Source organism: Anolis carolinensis, chromosome 5 (assembly GCF_035594765.1).
Source record: "Anolis carolinensis isolate JA03-04 chromosome 5, rAnoCar3.1.pri, whole genome shotgun sequence".
In the NCBI taxonomy this organism is placed as follows: domain Eukaryota; kingdom Metazoa; phylum Chordata; class Lepidosauria; order Squamata; family Dactyloidae; genus Anolis; species Anolis carolinensis.
The window spans coordinates 144,933,555-144,952,890 of NC_085845.1; positions in this window are offsets into that span (position 1 = coordinate 144,933,555).

Here is a 19,336-nt window from a genome sequence, read left to right on the forward strand (position 1 = left end):
AGGATCACAGGGTTGTTGTATGTCTTTCGGGCTGTGTGGCCATGTTCCAGAAGTATTCTCTCCTGACGTTTCATCCACATTTATGGCAGGCATCCTCAGAGGTTATGAGGATGCCTGCCATAGATGTGGGCGAAACGTCAGGAGAGAATACTTCTGGAACATGGATGTATAAATCTCATATTTACTTAATCTGTAATATGTTAAGAGCCTTACAGCATGCTAAAGATAAGTGTAAGATAGGTAAAAGTGCCCACAATGACTGCATGTCTCAACTTTAAGAAAGGCCAGCATACATATTCTGCATGCAAAAAGTCCTAGATACAACTCCCAGCATCTCTGGGTATTGTGACATCTGTAAAATTATTGTATCTTTTAATATTGTTTTAATCCACCTTGAATCATGTTCTGGAAGAAAGGTGAGATATAAATCCAATAAATAAATAGGTAAATAATAGTGAATAAATCCCTTGTCTAGATTCCTGGAGGTCTACCATCAACATGGTATCTCTCAGATGATTAGAGTTTTTATGCCCTCCAGCCCAATTCAGCAAGTCAGGAGTTATGGGATCCATCTGGACATCTGGAGGCTGGGGAAGTATGATGTAGACTGTACTGAGCTAGGAAGACCTGAGCTAGGTAGATCTGATTCAAAAAAGATAATTTTCTATGTTGGTCATTTAGCAGTAATATGTCACCAGCAGTGTTTGTCTCTTGACACTGGCAACAATGTGGCTAAAGACAGCAAAAAGAAAGAGATTTGCCTTCTTATAATAGTAAGTTCCTGCATCCTCCTACTACACTCCTACTACTACACTACATTGATCATTCCAGTCATTGGTTCCATTTCCTCAACGAGTCAGGCCATGTTGCCAAAGGCCTTTCATTGCTAGCATAAAACACATTCCCGATTATTGGGCTCTTCCACCTGAAGCACCACTAGACATTTCAGCCAGACAACAGGATTACATGGCACATCAACACACTGACAGATGCATTAGTCAAGGTCTGTTCTCTCTACTATGTCTTCCCACCTATAGTCCAGACGTGTAAATGATAGCCATATTTTATTTATGAAATCCTCTCAATTCTACAATGAAGAAGAGAGTATACTGTCATCTCTAAGATAGATAATTCCAAAAATATTTGTGAATGTGCTTTTTAAAAGTGATGTGATATCTTTGGTCATTTCTCTGCTGTTTGCACTGGAGCAATAGAGTTCAATAATAAAAAATGCACAGGCACAGACCAAAATGTCAGTATAAAACACTAAATATTACACATCATTGTAGTTGTAACAACGAAGGCTGACCTAGTAGTGACACTCCTAGCTTGTGGAATTCAGACCCTTCAGGGTTGCTGTTTCCATTCCTTTGCTTGTAGAAAAGGGGTGAAAATCCATATTTCCATTTGTCCTTTGTAAACTTTGACAATTATTTGACAATTATTATCTGGATAATTGTAATCATTCTTAAAAACATATTATTTTAGTGATGTTTTAGCTGCTTGAGTCCATTTTTCCAGTGGAAAGCACGGACAGAAATAAACCAACAAACCTGTGTATGGGCTATAGTACTTCAGACTACATCAAGAAACTACATTTCCCACCAACAAAGGCAGGCAGGTAAACAGACAACTATCCAGGAGACAGATGCCTTAGTTGACAAAACCTTCCTTCCTTTTTCCTTCCTTCTTTCCTTCCTTCTCACTCTTTCTCGGCTACACGCACACACATCATGACCAATGCCCTGAACTGTTTCAGGTTTCACATTTATTCCCAGCCTAGCTTGGCTATTTCATTCCCTTTCTTCTCTGAGGGCATCATAGTATCACTGAATCCTTTATAGATACTGCCCAAGCATTGCACAAGTATATGTGCTGTTAAGCTCTTATAACAAATGCTAGTCATGTCATATTGCTATGTTTGTTACAGTGAGCAGAAAATAGGGTCTTAGGAGGGGAGTCCTATTGCAACCATTTGCCATGGGGAGAGGGCTGAACACTTCTTCACTCACTACCCCAGCCCCAAAGAACCCTGTCATCTTGCTAATGTGTATTCTCCCACACCCACAAATTGTAATGTCGACCTATAATCATATTAATACTTTGACCACAAACACTGAGAACTGAAATAACATTTTAATGGGACCATTTCTAAGCTGCTTATTCAATGGCACATTGTGGGCTGAGAAGATACCTGCTTTTCCAGCTTTTTGAATAGTGTGTGTCTTGCAGATTTGCTGCTGAAGATGTGCATATTCTAATCCAGGTAGCAGATGTTCATTTGCTGGATGTTCCCTTGAGTGTACAGTATTTTTCCTTCACATCCTTAACATTAGCTTTGGACCTAACTAACATACGAGCGCAGCAGTTTCTTGTGAGCAGAGGTACCTTAGCACTTACGTTCACAGCTGCTCTGATGCACTGTAGTAGGAAACCTGTGCTTCTTATTGACATAGATTCCCATTAAAGTTCTTTCCGAAAGAGAGAGAGAGAATATCCATGAGTAGGACAATTAATTCATCTTACATGTCTGATCAGATGGTTGAAAGCAGTGATCCTCTAGGTGAATTCTCCAAAGCAGCTTGAAGTCCTCCAGCTCAGTATATCAGTCTTTACAGCAGCTAATTAAGTTTTCTGCTTGCTACCATTGAAAACGTCAGTCAGATATAATTAAAACTGAGTAGTGGATGACAGCAATGGCATTTGTCAGAGTCATCCAGTGGTTCAAATACCAGTTCTGACAGAAATGTCAAACTGATAGCACTCCCATCTTCCCAGTGCCAGACTGAAAAAAGCAGCAAAAACGACTCTAATAAATGCCTGACTGATAACCTTTATGAACCTCGAGCACCACATCCTAGATGTGAAATCCCCTTGCATACAAAACTCTTCCTATCTTGAAAATGCTTGTATTGTGTTTTCATTCCATTGGATCATTGGAAAGCATGGGGAATGTGCTTATTCCTCTGTGGTTTCTCCTAACATTTTGAATCATACCCTCACATTCACAAATGCATGTTCATTGCCTCATGATGTTAACATCAAAAGATATATTGGATGACTAAGGCCACAGAACGGGAAATTCTCATGCTATTGATCCTTTCCATGGGTCTTGTGCTAGGATTATAATCATTACTGTTAATTTTGAACTAGTTTACAGCTGGATATATTTTTCTCCTAGCAAGTACCAAATAATGAAATTATAAAGTTGAATTGTTTTGGTAGTCTCAGGTAGAGTAAACTGTTGAACCAAATATTGATTTTGGATCAACAAGTTTATCAAACTTCTTGATTCAATGAACTACTCTGGTTAAGATTTGGAGCATCATCTTCCCCTGGACTTCCCCTAAACACACCATTCTGTATGAATAAGAAAAGTAGAATTCAATCACCAGAGAAACCCCCATAGCATCCCCCAACAAAACATATTTTGTAGCATCTTCCAGATCCTCTGCTTAGCAGGTCCAATTTTCTTCATACCCATTCCCTGTCCAGCATTGGTGTTTTTACTTCTACTGGCCTTGGGTTGTTGTTTTCTCCTGTTCTGTAATGTTCTATTGTTTATTTTTTTATTTAATAAGTTATTTATTTTTTCTATATATTGGTGATTGTTTTAGATATATATGAATATACTTAGATATAATGTATATGCATATATATATATATATATATATATATAACCTCTTTTTTTTCTTTTCTTTTTTTTGGGGGGGGGGGTGGTTGGACTATTTCTCTGACGTTCTTTTTTCAGTCTTTGTCTATCTTGCTTAAATTGTTCCCCCACTTTTAATGTTACAATAAAAGCATAAATAAAAATCGTTTAAAAAAAGAAAAAGAAAAGTAGAATTCCAGCACAGACACAATTAATTTTATATGCCACACAGCCTATGTGTTTAATCCAATCATCCCGAGTATTTCCTCCAAATTTACTGGAAAATCTCTATTTTCATTGCAATAGCAAGTTAAAGAAATATAATTGTGTTTGAACAGATCTAGCCAGGGTGGTGTATTGTTTTGAGCATTGGACTGTGGTTCTGTAGACCAGTGCTTGATTTTCGACTTGGCCACGGGAATCCAGTGGGTGACCTTGGGTAAGTCACACATTTCAGCCTCAAAAAGCCCCATGATAGAGTCTCCATATGACTCAAATGACTTGAAGGTACACAGCCACAACAAATTACAAGAATATAGTGTCATGTTGGAATAACTCAGTGAATGCTGCTAGATAGAACATTCTCTTGTTTGATTTAGTGCCTTGCCCTTCATGCAGCCCCAAGGTGGCTTAGTAAGCTAAGGATCAACTGCACTATGTTTACATTCCTCTATTCCCCTAATGTGTGTGTGCTTAGTAACTTCAATGAAAGTCACGGTCATCTAACAGACTAAATATCATGCAAGTTCTTCACATAATTTTATCTCACTTGAATTCATCGTTCAGTATCCTGATGTTCTTTGCATCTTACATAGTTTGTAAAGACTCTGCATCTTTCTCAGTGTCATCAGCAATTCCTTCATCTTCTCTATGGGAATAATTTCTTGTTCACTGCCTTAATTTCACCATGCTTGGACCTGATGCACATGAGAAAACAGCAACATGAAGGCGGATGTAAATTTCTTCCCTTAATGGTCTACGCCACATGAGAAACCATCCATGTGCAGCATGGCATTTTTTAAAAAGATCTGGTGATTTTCCTCTCCTCCAGTACTTGTAAATGAATAGCTTCATATAACTGGTAGCCTATGTGTTGCATAAATCACCAACAAAGAGATTCTTAACGTCACCAATAAAAGGATTCTAGGCACTATTTTAAGAAGTGTGGAGACCATTCCAGTCCCTAGAAACTGCCAACGTAAACACATACACTACTGCGGCAATGTGCAATAGAAACCAAATCTTTTCTTTCTCGCCTTTTTACTTAAAAACAGGGTACAGGCCTCATTTCCTAGGCTAATGGCAGTCCTGGAAGAGCTATTTTGGTTGGAGGCAAATTAGAATGATAGGGAAATTTTGTTTACAAGACTAATAGGATTTTTGAGAGGCTTTCAGGAGAACTATTAGCATGTGCTTGCTGTGTAAGCTCTGCCTGAAGGTAAAACAGAAGGGGGGAAAGGAAGATTGTCCTGGTAGTTTTTACTATGGAAAACAGGGACCCCAAGGATGATTTGGGGGTCACAAATTAGGCAGGAAGGGATGCATGTAGTCCATGTGTGTTGTAAATAATGACAAAGATATCTACAGAAACCTATCTTTGTTTCCTTCTCTTGCCTCTTAATTTCTTTTCCTACCAACCCTCATTAGATGGGTGAGCACTCTTACTGTGCTGTCCTAGGGATATTTATTCAGAATTAAGTCACACTGAGATCAGCGTGGGGTTTAGTGCCAAGTAAATGGGCAAACGATTTCAAGAATACTTAGGCATTTGTACTCTGGTCTTAGTGAAGTGAGTGGCGTGCTCATGATATCCGTTTGTGGCAGTGCAATGATGGAATTAACATATTTCCACAGATTACTTCAAGTAAGTCTATCTGAATTGCAATATTTTCAGAGGAAGGGTGAGTCAAAAGGTCATACTCCCCATCAACTTTTCTATCAGGCTGTAGGATATTTCACCCTCTTTTTTCTTTCTTTCTTTCTACAAATAGCATCATAGTTCTTCATTTCCAGTTTCCAGCTGTGCCTGAAATTCCCTTCCCTTTGGCAAGACAGCCTGCTTCATTAGGTTGTAGTTGCATTGCATTGTTTTTCACATGCACACTTTGTTTAAATTATAATGGGCCATTAGCAGAGGCCATTTTTATTTACATCTTACAAGGAATTCACATCTATGTATTCATTCTGCTTTATATCACCTGGGAAAATTAGTGGAATAATCTGCTCACTAAAAATAAACAAAACTTTGACATATAGTTTTCCTCTTTTTACAAATGTAGATATTAATAGGAAAGCAAATCTCACATTTTAAATTTATATTACGTCTTTCTGCCAACACATTTTCTCTTGGTCCCACCACCATCACAGAGGCCATGTCTGTACTGGCCACTTAATCTGAGGCCAATCTGGAGCAATGTGCTCTCAACTGATTCAAAAGCAGTCATTCTGGTGACCAGGTGATTTAGGCCAAATCCTCTGGTGCAGTGCTGTCCAACTTTTAGTTACCCGAGGGCCAATCAAACTTTAGTATAAGAATGTGAGGGCCAGAGACATTTCAGAAAGAAAATAAATTACATATTGTTTCTTAAAAACTTAAAGCAGTCAGAAGGGTAAACATTTTTTTCCAAATGTTAAATTAAAATATTTTTCCAGTAAGAAGGGCAAGGGCCAACAAAAATGAATTGGTGGGCCACATATGGGCCGCGGGCCACAGGTTGGACCACACTGCTCTGGTGCATTGGATTGGTGTCCAGCCAGGTCAAGATAGCCCTGACCCCACTGGACCTACCCCTTGTTCTGCCCTGCTACTCTCAGTCACACATAAAATTCCATGTGAGTGCCCAGCTGTTGTGGTCACATCTGCTGAGATAAGAATGGTGTATCCCATTCTGACCTTATTAGATGTAAGTATGGTCTTGTACAATGATCACAAAGCTTACTCTCCAACTGTTCTAATTTGACAGGGGCAGTTCCAATCAGAGGAGGTCCAAGGTAATTTTCAAGTGTAGGCGAACAGAAATTTTGCCCCCCCCCCCCAAACCAATCACAGAAAAATAAAAGTGCTGGATAAGCAAAAATGTTGGATAATAAGGAGGGATTAAGGAAAAGCCTATTAAACATCAAATTACATTTAGATTTTACAAATTAAGCACCAAAAGGAGAAAGGACTCTTGTCTGTTTGAAGCCAGTGTGAATGTTTCAGTTGGCCACCTTGATTAGCATTGAATAGCCTTTCAGCTTCAAGGTCTGGCTGCTTACTGCCTGGAGGAATCCTTTGTTGGGAGGTGTTAGCTGGCCCTGATTGTTTCCTGTCTGAAACTCCCTTGGTTTTTTAGTGTTGTTCTTTATTTACTGTCCTGATTTTAAGAGTTTTTAAATACAGCTTCTCTGTACAGTCTGACATGGTGGTTGTTAGAGCGCCCCAGCATTTTTGTGTTCTCAAATAATATGCTCTGTCCAGGTTGGTTCATCAAGTGCTCTGCTATGGCTGGCTCCTCTGGTTGGATTGTAATAATAATTTTATATTTATACGCCGCCAACCATCTCGGGGAGGCTTACAATCAGGACCAAGCACAGAACATACACAAATACAGCAACTAAGAAACAGTTAAAAACATAATAGCATATAAACAATCAAGTTAAGACAATTAAAAACACAGGGTATAAAAACATAATTAAAAGTAAAACAAACAACTCAACAACCAGAAACAGGACTAGGGCATGAGCAGATTAGAGAGAGCTGAGCATAGACTTAGTCTGGGGTGCCTTTCATGTTCCTTGATACCGGCTGTTAGGAATTGTGGGAGTTGCAATCCAAAACACCTGAAGGGCCACAGTTTCCCATGCCTGGTCTATACTGTAGAATAGAATATAGGAAGGTTGGCACTTTAAGTGCCCTGACACTATGTTATAGAGTTGTGGTTTTACAAAACCATCCATCCTTCTGCTGCCCTCTATCTCTTTGTATACATCTGTGAGTCCTTCCGCCGCTCGCCTTGGGCCTCCCTGGCTTTGTGAGATGCCCCTTCCCTTTTCACCCTCCCCCTTCCTCAACTGGGCGCCGCGTCCCGAAAGAGGGCCATGATTTGCTTCGCGGTTGCCAAGCAACAAGGGAGCGAGGTGGCTTGCGCCTCCTGGGCGCTCAGCTCCGCCACCAGGGCCGGCAGCATTTCCTCTGCCGACACCATCACGTGCCAGGCCCCGGCTCAGTGTGGGTTCAGCTTGGCTCCGCCCCTGGGCGGGCGGTTGGCGAAAATGGAGCCTGGGTTGAGCCTTGGGCCCTTCCTGAGCGGGCCTGGCCTTCCCTCGCTCTCTCTCGCCCTGGCTTCTGGCGGCGCAGGCCAGCATGCAGGGCAAGCGGGTGCATGCTGGCGTGGGCCCGCCTTCTGGGCAGCGTGCGCATTTTCCAGCTGCTTCAACTGGAGAGTGCGCACGTCGCCCGGAAGGTAGGCCCACGCCAGCGTGCGCCCCCCCACCCTGCATGACAGCCTGTGCCGGGGCCTCGCTCGCAGCCGCAGCCGCCGTAGGGTTGATGTACAGTGTTCTATCTTGACACATCAACCCCGTGGCGGTGGCAGCACCCCCGGCATGATTGCATCACAAGTGACGGCTTAATTGGCCTCGCCTGTGGACTGCCTCTGGTTCCAATCTATCCTTTGCTGGCCCACTTTTTCAGCTGCTTTTAAAACATCCTAGATTCTAGCTACTCCTCCCACTTTCTTTCTTTCTTTGTCCTTACTTCAATTGTTACACATATATCCCAGGTTTCATCTGTGAAACATTGCAAGTTATGGATAAATATTTTTAGAATACAATTCCCAGAAGCTAGCATCCTTACTGGTATTTTGAGGAGATGTAACTTTTCTAGCCCCTAAGCCTGTTCACAATTTACCTGGGCCAGATGATTTCCATTTTCTATTTTCTTGCTCACATTCCATGGCATTAAACTCTGTGGCACCAAACATACAGGTGAGATTGGCATGCATGAGATTGTAATTTCTGCGAACTCACAAAACATACCCTCCTGTCATTTTTTGAAGTAGAGACAACAGCACATGATGGCCTACTCCCCACAGCTACGAAGTCAGTGTAACTGAACTGCAACTGACATGGGAAGATGTTTTAGTTTTACCGCCAGTGTGGTGTCAAAATGACATGTTATTTTCAACTGCTGCTTTGCTAGGCTTTTCTAGAATTCTATAATCTTACTTTTCCAAATTAAAAATTAAACATTTCCTTTTTGAAATACTAGTGCAGAGACATCAGTCCTAAAGCGAGGATAGACGTGCCTCAAATATTTAACACTTTCTATTTTTAAAGACAACAATAAGATCAAGGTCTCCATTTTCCTACCCATGATTGTACAGATTGGGGAACCTTGAGCTTTAGGGTCTAATCTGGCCCCCAGGAGTCCCAATTAAATCCTCAGTTTTTCCCAAGGTTGCAATTCCCTTTTCTTGATGACACAATCAAATGGAAATTTTCCAGCTTTTAAATGTGTTTTACATGCACACACACACTGAAAAGTTGAAATATTTTCCTAGGAACTGGCATTGCCAGGTTAGAAAGTAGAAAGGGCAATTGTCTGTTTAACATTTGTGTAAAAGAGAAATTATAGCCGCTCTAATATCATTTTCTCTTCTACACAACCAGATATGGTGTGGAACCTTCTCCAGTTACTTACTTACCTAGGCGATCCCTCGTAGGTCGAGGATGATGGTCCTCCATTTCTTGTGTCTTGGGGGTGTGTCCGTAGGTGGCTGAAGAGACCTATTCTTGACCTGCATGTTCTCCCGCAGTGAGGACATCGGTTTCCAGGTGGAAGGCGGTCTCGGTCAGGGTTGGCTTGACACTCCTTCCTCTTGGCACGTTTCTCCCTTAAACCCTCCATTTGTGCCTCTTCGAACTCCGCAGCACTGCTGGTCACAGCTGACCTCCAGCTAGAACACTCAAGGGCCAGGGCTTCCCAGTTCTCACTGTCTATGCCACAGTTTTTAAGGTTGGCTTTAAGCCCATCTTTGAATCTCTTTTCCTGCCCACCAACATTCTGTTTTCCATGCTTGAGTTGGGAGTAGAGTAGCTGCTTTGGGAGATGGTAATCGGGCATTCGGACAACGTGGCCAGTCCAGTGGAGTTCATGGCGTAGGAGCATCATTTCAATGCTGGTGGTCTTTGATTCCTCAAGCGCACTGACATTTGTCCGCCTGTCTTCCCAAGAGATTTGCAGGATTTTTCTGAGGCAACGCTGATGGAATCGTGCCATGAGTTGAGTGTGATGTCTGTAGACCATCCATGTTTTGCAGGCATAGAACTGGGTTGGGAGGACAATGGCTTTATAAACGAGCACTTTGGTATCTCTACGGATGTCCCAATCCTCAAACACTCTCTGCTTCATTTGGAAAAATGCTGCACTCGCAGAGCTCAAGCACTGTTGTATTTCAGTGTCAATGTTGACTTTTTTGGAAAGGTGGCTGCCAAGGTAGTGGAAATGGTCAACGTTTTCTAATGTGACACCATTAAGCTCTATTCCTGGCATTGCAGAGGGATTAGCTGGTGCCTGTTGGAAGAGCACTTTGGTTTTCTCGATGTTCAATGAGAGGCCGAGCTTCTCGTATGCTTCTGCGAAAGTGTTTAGAGTGGCTTCTCCAGTATCACTCTGGTAACCCTAGAGTTTCAGATAAAAATATGCCAATATGTTTCACAGATTCATAGAGTTGAAGGATAGCATAAGGGACAACCATAAGGGAATATGCAATCAAATCACTTCCAACAAATGGCCATCTGTTTAAAAGCCTCTGTTTAAAAGACTCCACCACACTCCGAGGCAGCATATTCCACTGTTGAATAACTATTACATGAATGAAGTTCTTCCTAATGTTTAGGTGGAATCTCTTCTTTTGTAGTTTGAATCTATTACTTCATGTCCTATGGTCTTATCACATGGGGGACTCCAGCCTCCATGGTGAAAGGGCAAGAATGAGGGATGACTCTGTTACCCCGCAAGCTGCCTTGTCATGTCAACACTTCACCCATCACACAGGGGAAGCATTGCCAAAGTGGCATGGATTCATGCTGTCGCCACTTGGAAGGCTCCCATGTTGTGAGGGAAGCCTCATACGACACTTCCACTCCTGTTGTGGGTGAGGGAATCCAGTGACATGGGCAGCATGCCCATCCATTGCTGCACTGGTGGGGAAGCATTCTAGGATGCTAAAAAAGCCCAGTGTGATGAGGTCACTAGTCCCTAGGGCATCAGAAAATATGCTTCCTTCCTTCCGTCATATCTTTTCAGTTATTAAACATTCCCCCCTTTTTTTTGCAATATTGCCCATGTGGCTTAATCTTAAGAGGGTTGTCCTGAGGTTTCCATACCAAACTGTAAAACCATGGGATGCCCCTGATGACATAATTAAGCATTATGCATTACATACCAGCCACAATTGCTCACAGCTTGTCATTCAAACACAAAGGCACAGAGAGTCTGGAAATTAAGACAGAACTCATAAGTAAAGAGGCTATTCCCTGATAAAGGTGAAATAAGGGGATTATTCCTTTTAATTTACTTTGAGAGATGGGATAAAGAACATTTAATTTAGCTGACTTGCTTCTAGCCAGAAGGTGAATACAAAACAGAAAGGAGAGTGACCTTACTTCTTACAGTTCTTACAATGATCTCCAGCCAAACTGTCCTTCCAATCAAATATGTCTTCAAATAAAGGATTGTCCGTTGTGCATAGCCCTCCATCTGGAAAGGTTACTTTTTGAACTACAGAATCCAGAATTCCCCTGCAAGTATGGCAGGGGGAATTATAAAAGTTGTATGACCAACCTACTAAATAGCAAACTAAGGAACAAGAAGAATTTACATACTTCATGTCATAGTTTTAAACTCTGACCTTCTTTGTCTTGCAGTATTCAAAACAAGAAACCCTTGAACAGGAAATTAGTAGGCAAGTTGCATACAAGCCATGTTGCATACATACATTTCCCCAGGGAATGCAGAGTTATCACTAAAAATCCAAACTGTTACTTTCAAAAAGAAAAAAGAAGAACGAGTTTTATAGAATAGCTACTGAATGTGCAGATAAAATAGAGGATTTAAAACATTTCTGCCTCTCATTTTATTTTACTAAAGCATTCTGTCTTTCAATTAACATAGTAATCACCTATTGTCACCTGTTACTATGTTAATCCTGAGCTGGTGTGAAATTACTTTATAATAAACACTATGGAGTTCTGACTTTCAATTAATTTTTACATGCTGCGCTTAAATCAGATTACCTCTACCCCACCCTTTTGACCACACAACATAATTCCTTCCTTATAATGCAGTGGGGGGTTAATTTGCATGAAGCATATCTATACACATTTCCAAGTAAACGCAAAGGCACGCATTAAACCATATTTGTGTTGCTCACCATATCAATTTCCATAGGCACTCAGCCAGGCTATTAATTATAGTGTTTACTGGGAGCCTAAAAGGGCATTGCTAGATATGGGAAGTGGAGCATTGTGTGTTAGCAAAAAAGGCTAAAGAAAATGATATAGTTTTGCATAGTGGCCATATTTGAGATCACAATGGTCAGTTTTGAGAACTGTAAGTTCAGAAGCAAAACCTGATTTGGACAAAGTAAGACCTCTATGTTTTGCGACTGTGGAGATTGACCCTGAGTCTCCAGTCACTGGGATGCATTCCTGAACTTATTTTATTTATTTATTTATTTATTTATTTACAGTATTTATATTCCGCCCTTCTCACCCCGAAGGGGACTCAGGGCGGATTACAATGAACACATATATGGCAAACATTCAATGCCAACAGACAAACAACATTCAGTTTTAGACAGACACAGAGGCATTTTTAACATCTTTCCAGCTTCACGATTCCGGCCACAGGGGGAGCTGTTGTTTCACCGTCCATTGGTGGCTGTTCTTTCTCTTCTTTTCCTCGTGAGCAGTTTTATGGTGTTGTAAAAACTTCATGTGAATATCCAGATTACTCCAAACCCTATTGAAATGAAGGATCTCTGATCCAAGAATACTATAGTCATGCTGTAACAAATGTCTAGGAAACATACATTTTATCAGATATGGTTAAATTACTGGTCCAGAAGATATGTGGGTTGTACTGTAACACAAACAAGTACATAAATAAATAAATTAATAAAGATGTGAAAATGATTGACGTAAAAAGAAAATTATACAAGATGGGAATTGATGGGGTGGTAGCCAAGGCCCAATTCATTTTTTATATCTTCATCTCATGAATCTATCAATACACTGGTAGATAATTAGATGGATTCAGTTTAGAGAGAAACAAAAAAGGGAAGGTATCTAACACTAGCAAAAGACTGTGTGTCATTAGCAAGAGAGTAATGATGATGAGATTGGTTTCTGCAGCAGCAGATGGTGGCATCTTCGATGACCTGATCCAAAGCTTCACTGCTTATAATAGTCAGCAACCATGCGGTGGAAAAATGAATTACTTGAAACACGCTATAAGAACACTGATAAAAATCTGTTAATGCTATCAAAGTCAGGGCCCTTTTGACATCATCTGTTCCAAAGCTTGCTTCAATAGTAATACTTAGACAAGATACTACAGATGTAAAAAGTACACCAAACAAATGCAATTTTTTCACGCAGGGCTATAATATAAAATTCTGAAATATTGATATGAAATATGCCATCTTTTCTCTTTCAAGATTTTTTTTGGTCTTTGCCTTTGTCCAGGGATGAGAGAATGTGACTTCATAAATATTGCACAGTGGATTTCCATGGCCTTGATAAGGTTTGGACCTTGTTCTCTAAAGTTGTAGATCAAAGCTCAAACCACTATATAACACTGGCTCCACACTGAATCTTATTTTATTCAGTGTATGTATACATATCCCTCCTACACACACACACAAACACACACACACACACAGAAATGTCAATAGTGTACAAAATGAATGTAAAACACTAATTAAAAAAGAGAGCCAAAAAGCATTAAAATACAGAATATTAAATAATTATCAACTACAATACTTATACAGGCAGTCCCTGAGTTACAAACATCAGACTTACAAATGACTCACAGTTAAGAATGGGGTGAGACAACAGGAAGTGAGAAAAATCTACCCTTTGGAAGGAAAATTTACTCTTGAAAGAGTTATCCTGGGGAAAAGGTGTCTCCACTGAAGCTTTATAACCAATCCTTGTGTCCACAACAAGCCATTATTTTCAAAATCCAATTATCACAGGGACAGAAAGTGAAGTGAAATCTTCTGAACAGAGGCACAGACAGCAAAACAAACACCACAGGGGTGTCAACCCTTCCCAGTGCTATCCAAAGCTAATATGTGTATATTTTGGCTAGAGTTGTACTTAAAAATGTACCTCTTCTGACATATGACTTCATCACACACAGTAAAATAGTGTTTCTACACATTTAAGAAAAGGCAACCCAAGGTGTCCTTCACAAAATGCAAGTTTCAACTGTGGGAGTGAGGTATTTTGCCATTTCTAAAGCTTTTTCCAGCAATTCCTAAGCCAGTTGGCAATCAACTTAGTTTTAAATTCCCCACATATAGATGGGCAAAATTTCTCCATGTGATGTTAATCCCTGATGCCCGCTTTTGTTGCCCACTTGATGCTGTGCGAGGGAGGAGTTTAAATGCCTAATAATAATAATAATAATAATAATAATAATAATAATAATAATAATAATAATAAAAACTTTATTTATACCCCACCACCATCTGCCCACGGGGACTTGGGGCAGCTCACATGGGGCAAGGCCCGACCAGCACAATTTACAAAAACAACAGCATAAATACATTGAACAATATACAAAAAAATTTAAAACACAGTAAGACAATAAAACAAGAGTTAATACAGCAGTAATAATATCAATCAACCACCAAGTACAATTCAGTCGACTTCATTGGTGGGGGGGATTGCAGCAGCAATATAAAAATAACACCATCAGTTAAAATACCAGAATAAAAGGGACCTAATAAAATTCAGGATAGAGTTATAATGCCAACTGAGGCTGGTTATCCAGTGACTGTCTCTCCAAAGGCCAACCTAAACATCCAGGTCTTCAGTTGTTTCTTGAAGAAGGATAGAGAGGGAGCCAACCTAATCTCCCTAGGGAGGGAGTTCCAGAGCCGGGGGGCCATGGCCGAGAAGGCCCTCTCTCTCGTCCCCACCAGTCGTAACTGTGAGGAAGATGGAAGCGAGAGGAGCCCCCCCCCAGAAGATCTTAGAGATCGAGTAGGTTCATAGGGGACGACGTGGTCACAAAGATAGGCAGGTCCCGAACCGTTTAGAGTAATAACTTGCACCTTGAATTGGGCCTGGAATATTATCGGCAGCCAGTGGAGCTACTTGAACAGGGGGGTTGACCATTTCCCCAGATCAACAATGCAGAGGTTTGGGGAAAGAGCAGGATTAATTTAAAAAACTTCCTACGATCACCAACACAAAGGCTCTGAGAAAGATGAGGGTTAATTTAAAACCACTTCCTACAATCTGGGGTGATTAAAAAAAAGAGAAGAAGATAAATAATCAAAATCCTGGATGGACAACGGGAGGAAATCTCAGTGCAAACGAGCCCTGGGAAAGTGCCGCCTTAAGAAAGCTGCTTAACTCTGTTTCAGTGGAAGGGTCTTGAGTGCAAACAACCCTATGGAAAATGCCACCTTAAGAAAGATGCCTTAAAACTGCTGGTGACCTTCTACCGCTGTACTATAGAGAGTGTCCTAACTTACTGCATCTGTGCATGGTTTGGTAACTGCACAGTGTTGCTTTAAGAAGAAAGCTCAGAGCATTCTGGGGATCCATCTCACTCAGCATATTCATTTTTTAAAATTATTACCATTTGGCAGATGGTACAGGTTGACAAAGGCAAGGCAAGAGACAGCTTTTACCCTAGAGCTGTAACTATACTGAACTCCATGGCTTTTGATGTGACATTGAGGGCTGTTCTGTTCTATTATATTCAATGAAAGGGTCTTGAAGGCATAGGATCCCACAGAAAGTGTCACTTTAAGAAGTGTGCTTAACTCTCAGTGGAAAGGTCTTGAGTGCAAACAACCCCATGGAATGTGCCACCTTAAGAAAGATGCCTTAAAACTGCTTCAGTGGAAGAGTCTTGAAACCAAAGGATCCCAGAGAAAGTGCTGCTTTAAGAAGGGTGCTTAACTCTGTTCAGTGGAAGGGTCTTGAGTGCAAATGACCCCATGAAAAGTGCTACCTTAAGAAAAATGCCTGCCAATGTGATGGGAATTATGTGGATGGTTGAGTTAGAATCTGTAGGAGGTGATCTTAATGTGATGGGAGTAAGTAAATTCTTCATCTTCTTTAAAGACAGATCCCCATGAAACTCCACCCTTTTCCCTGCTTTCCCTCATTTTCTCCAGCTCCTTGTGATAAAGTCCTTACATACAAATTCCTTATATACTTGGGGACTGCCTGTAATTTGAAAGTTTTGAGCCTTGAGGTAATTTTGTACATTTTTGTAAAAAAAAAAAAAGTGCATGAAACAAAGTCTGTGTTTGTCAAACCATCAAAAAGCAACGATATCACTATCTCAGCCTCCTATGTGGATTTTGGAATTTTTCAGATGTTGGAATTCCAGAGAAAGGATATGCAATTTTTACTTGCCATTGGATAGTTTGATCCTGCAGACAAAACAGACATCCCATTCTCCCTAACCAAGACCTTATTACTCCATTCTGTGAAAATAATGGAGATAAATTTTGGAGAGCGAAGCTGTAACCTTCACTGGGACTTTTATTCTAGCTGTGTTCAGGTGCATCATAATGACTTCAGAGGACTGCACTGACTCATTTTAGATGATGACTACATAACTATTCATTTACACTTAATGAGTTTATCCCACCAGGTATAGGATGAACTCTAAACAAATAGTGCCACTGAATCATATGTGTCAATAAATCTGAGCGCTAAACTGATTCTGGCTAGCAAAGGTAATGATGAAAAGAGAGCCGAGAATGCTGTCTCTAATTAATGGAAATGCCCTTTGTATTTTCTAATGGCTCAAACATTAATTTGAAAATGGCTTTCTCTGCAATAATTTACAGACAAGCACTTCATAATGGAGAAACAATTCAAATTGATGTGCACTTGAATGGGGATGATCTGATTAACTTTATTAGATTCTTGTTGATTCTACAGTCTAGATGATGTGGACCATTTTTCATAGATTTCATACCTGATGCTTAAAGTTTTCATATTACTAGGCATCAGTTCTTTCTGAAGGTCTTTGCTCTAGGACATCCACTATCTTGGAATGGACAAAAACAAGATCTCAGGTCCTGATTGAATTTTCGCTTTCCATTAATTCCAAAGGTATGCTCTTTTCCTCCTTGGAGAAGCACTTGATTAAATTTAGCAAAGAATTCACATCACTGCCATGCTGTGGACTGTAATTGAAATGGTGTGAAATACTACAGAGGAACAACTCAAAGTGTAACTAAGCTCCACCAGGTGATAAGCTCAACACTGGATTCCAGTTCAAGAAGATTCAGTTTGAACCCTGTCAAGCTTCCAGCCTTCAAAAAAAAGAAGGTTTTATTCTTGAAATACAGAGAAATCTTTGAGGTACAAATCAGTCATGAAAGAAGGAATTTAGAAAGCAGAAGCCGAGAAAGTTACCAAGCCTATACTTTGAACTGATCAAAAATTAGATCTCAACATGCAAATAAAATATACAAAATTTCTTGTAGTTTTTTTAAAAAAATAGAAGTATCTTGTAAGATAGTAATGAGGTTTGCCCACTGCATCCCTAAATGCTGGGCCGAAATGTTGATGCAAAACATTTCTTTTATCATTCTTCTTTTCTGTTGTTTCATATATTAATCCTAATGTAATCTTTCAAAGACTGGCAATTGCAGAGTTCCTGAGCAAATTTTAATGGGCTTTTTCCTCAGACTGTGCCCTAAGTTCAGTTTTTTCAAAGCTTACTTTTCAGCAATCTTTTTGAAGGCACTGAAATAGTTGAATTGTACGGAGATCACAGACCACATCAAACAAGTCTCACATACAGCAAAGTGAGATGTGCTGGTTTATAAGCAGCCTTATTCTCACTCTAGTCATTTTCATAGAAATTGAATCCCAAAAGACCCATTTTTGGTTCTGGATTTCTGAAACAATGTAAAGCTTTATTCAGGGTTGGTTCTGGCATTGCAATCAAAGTGTGGCTCAAGGTGGATTTGTATTAGGCTGTATTGGGGCCGGGCTGTGGCGCAGGCTGTTGAGCAACCAGCTGCAACAAATCACTCTGACCAAGAGGTCATGAGTTCAAAGCCAGCTCGGAGCCCCGTGTTTGTCTTGTCTTTGTTCTATGTTAAGGCATTGAATGTTTGTCTTATATGTGTAATGTGATCCGCCCTGAGTCCCCTTCGGGGTGAGAAGGGCGGAATATAAATACTGTAAATAAATAAATAAATAAATGTATCAGTTTCATATCACCCTAGGGACCGCAACCCATCACCAGGGGAAAGTGAGGGCACCCATGGGGCAAATCCAGTAGATAGAGAGGAAAACTTTTGCCCCATATCCCACATCACCCACATTTCCCCTTCCCCATCTCACAGGGAAAACCATAGCTGTCTATCTTCCCCTAACACTTTCCCTGGCTTACCTTATGAGAACCCGTGTTCTCAAGGCTCCATCCAGGAAGCATCCTAGGACGGAGCCCACACCTCATATGATGAGGTTTTAGCTGTCCTGGTTCCATCTTATAGGATCACGAGATTTGTACTTTGATGTTGTAGTTATAACTCTCCACTACAAAATCCCACAATACTTAATGGTATCAAATGTATCCAACTGTGTAATGCAGGTACACTCTCATACTCTGGGATCCAGTCAAAATCAATGCACCTCTCTGGAAAAGGAGATGAACTAGAAGAGAGACTGAGATTTAGTAGATGCCTGCAGAGTATCAAGCTGTATCAGTAAATCTACATTGTAGCTTTGCGAGGGAAAAACTATAATGGCAGCTGAACAGGGCACAGTTGCATGTGGCTATTTGGGTGTAGTCTAGGAAAAATATTGCAAAAGGAGATGCTGGATACCTTTTTGTGCAAAGCTTTCCTCCTGGCTGTTCAAGAGCAGCTAGACAGGCCCTCTGATCCAAATTATTTATACCAATATAAACCTTACTTGTAATTGCATAACTCTTGTTTTCATTAATGTAAATTATCAAGAGGAGTCTGGTCAGAATTTAATATTGGCTTGATGAGTTCCACAGTAATCCTGTATTTCTTTGCCTCATAGTTAAACCCTATTTATTTTTTATTTAGTAAAGTATTTGCCTCATGTCTTAGATCTGACAATTATGAAAACAATTCAACAAGTTCTACCATATTCAGCCAGCCTACAATTACAGCCTTAAATGCCTATTTTCAGTATGTAAATGCATTTTTTGACCAAACCAGGTCTGATTTCATACTTTGAAAATATCCTTGGAGTTTCCATCATTTTTCCAAGTACTGACACCCCTCCAGGTAATGTTGGGCAGAGCTAATCAAATCAGAAGATAGTTGAATTTTAACTAGGATTAAAACAGCATTTTGTACATGGCACAAGCTGTGAAAAAAGGGGAAACATGAAGTGAAATAATACTTTAAAATCCATCAACCACAGGGAACTATGCAAACAAATCTGATT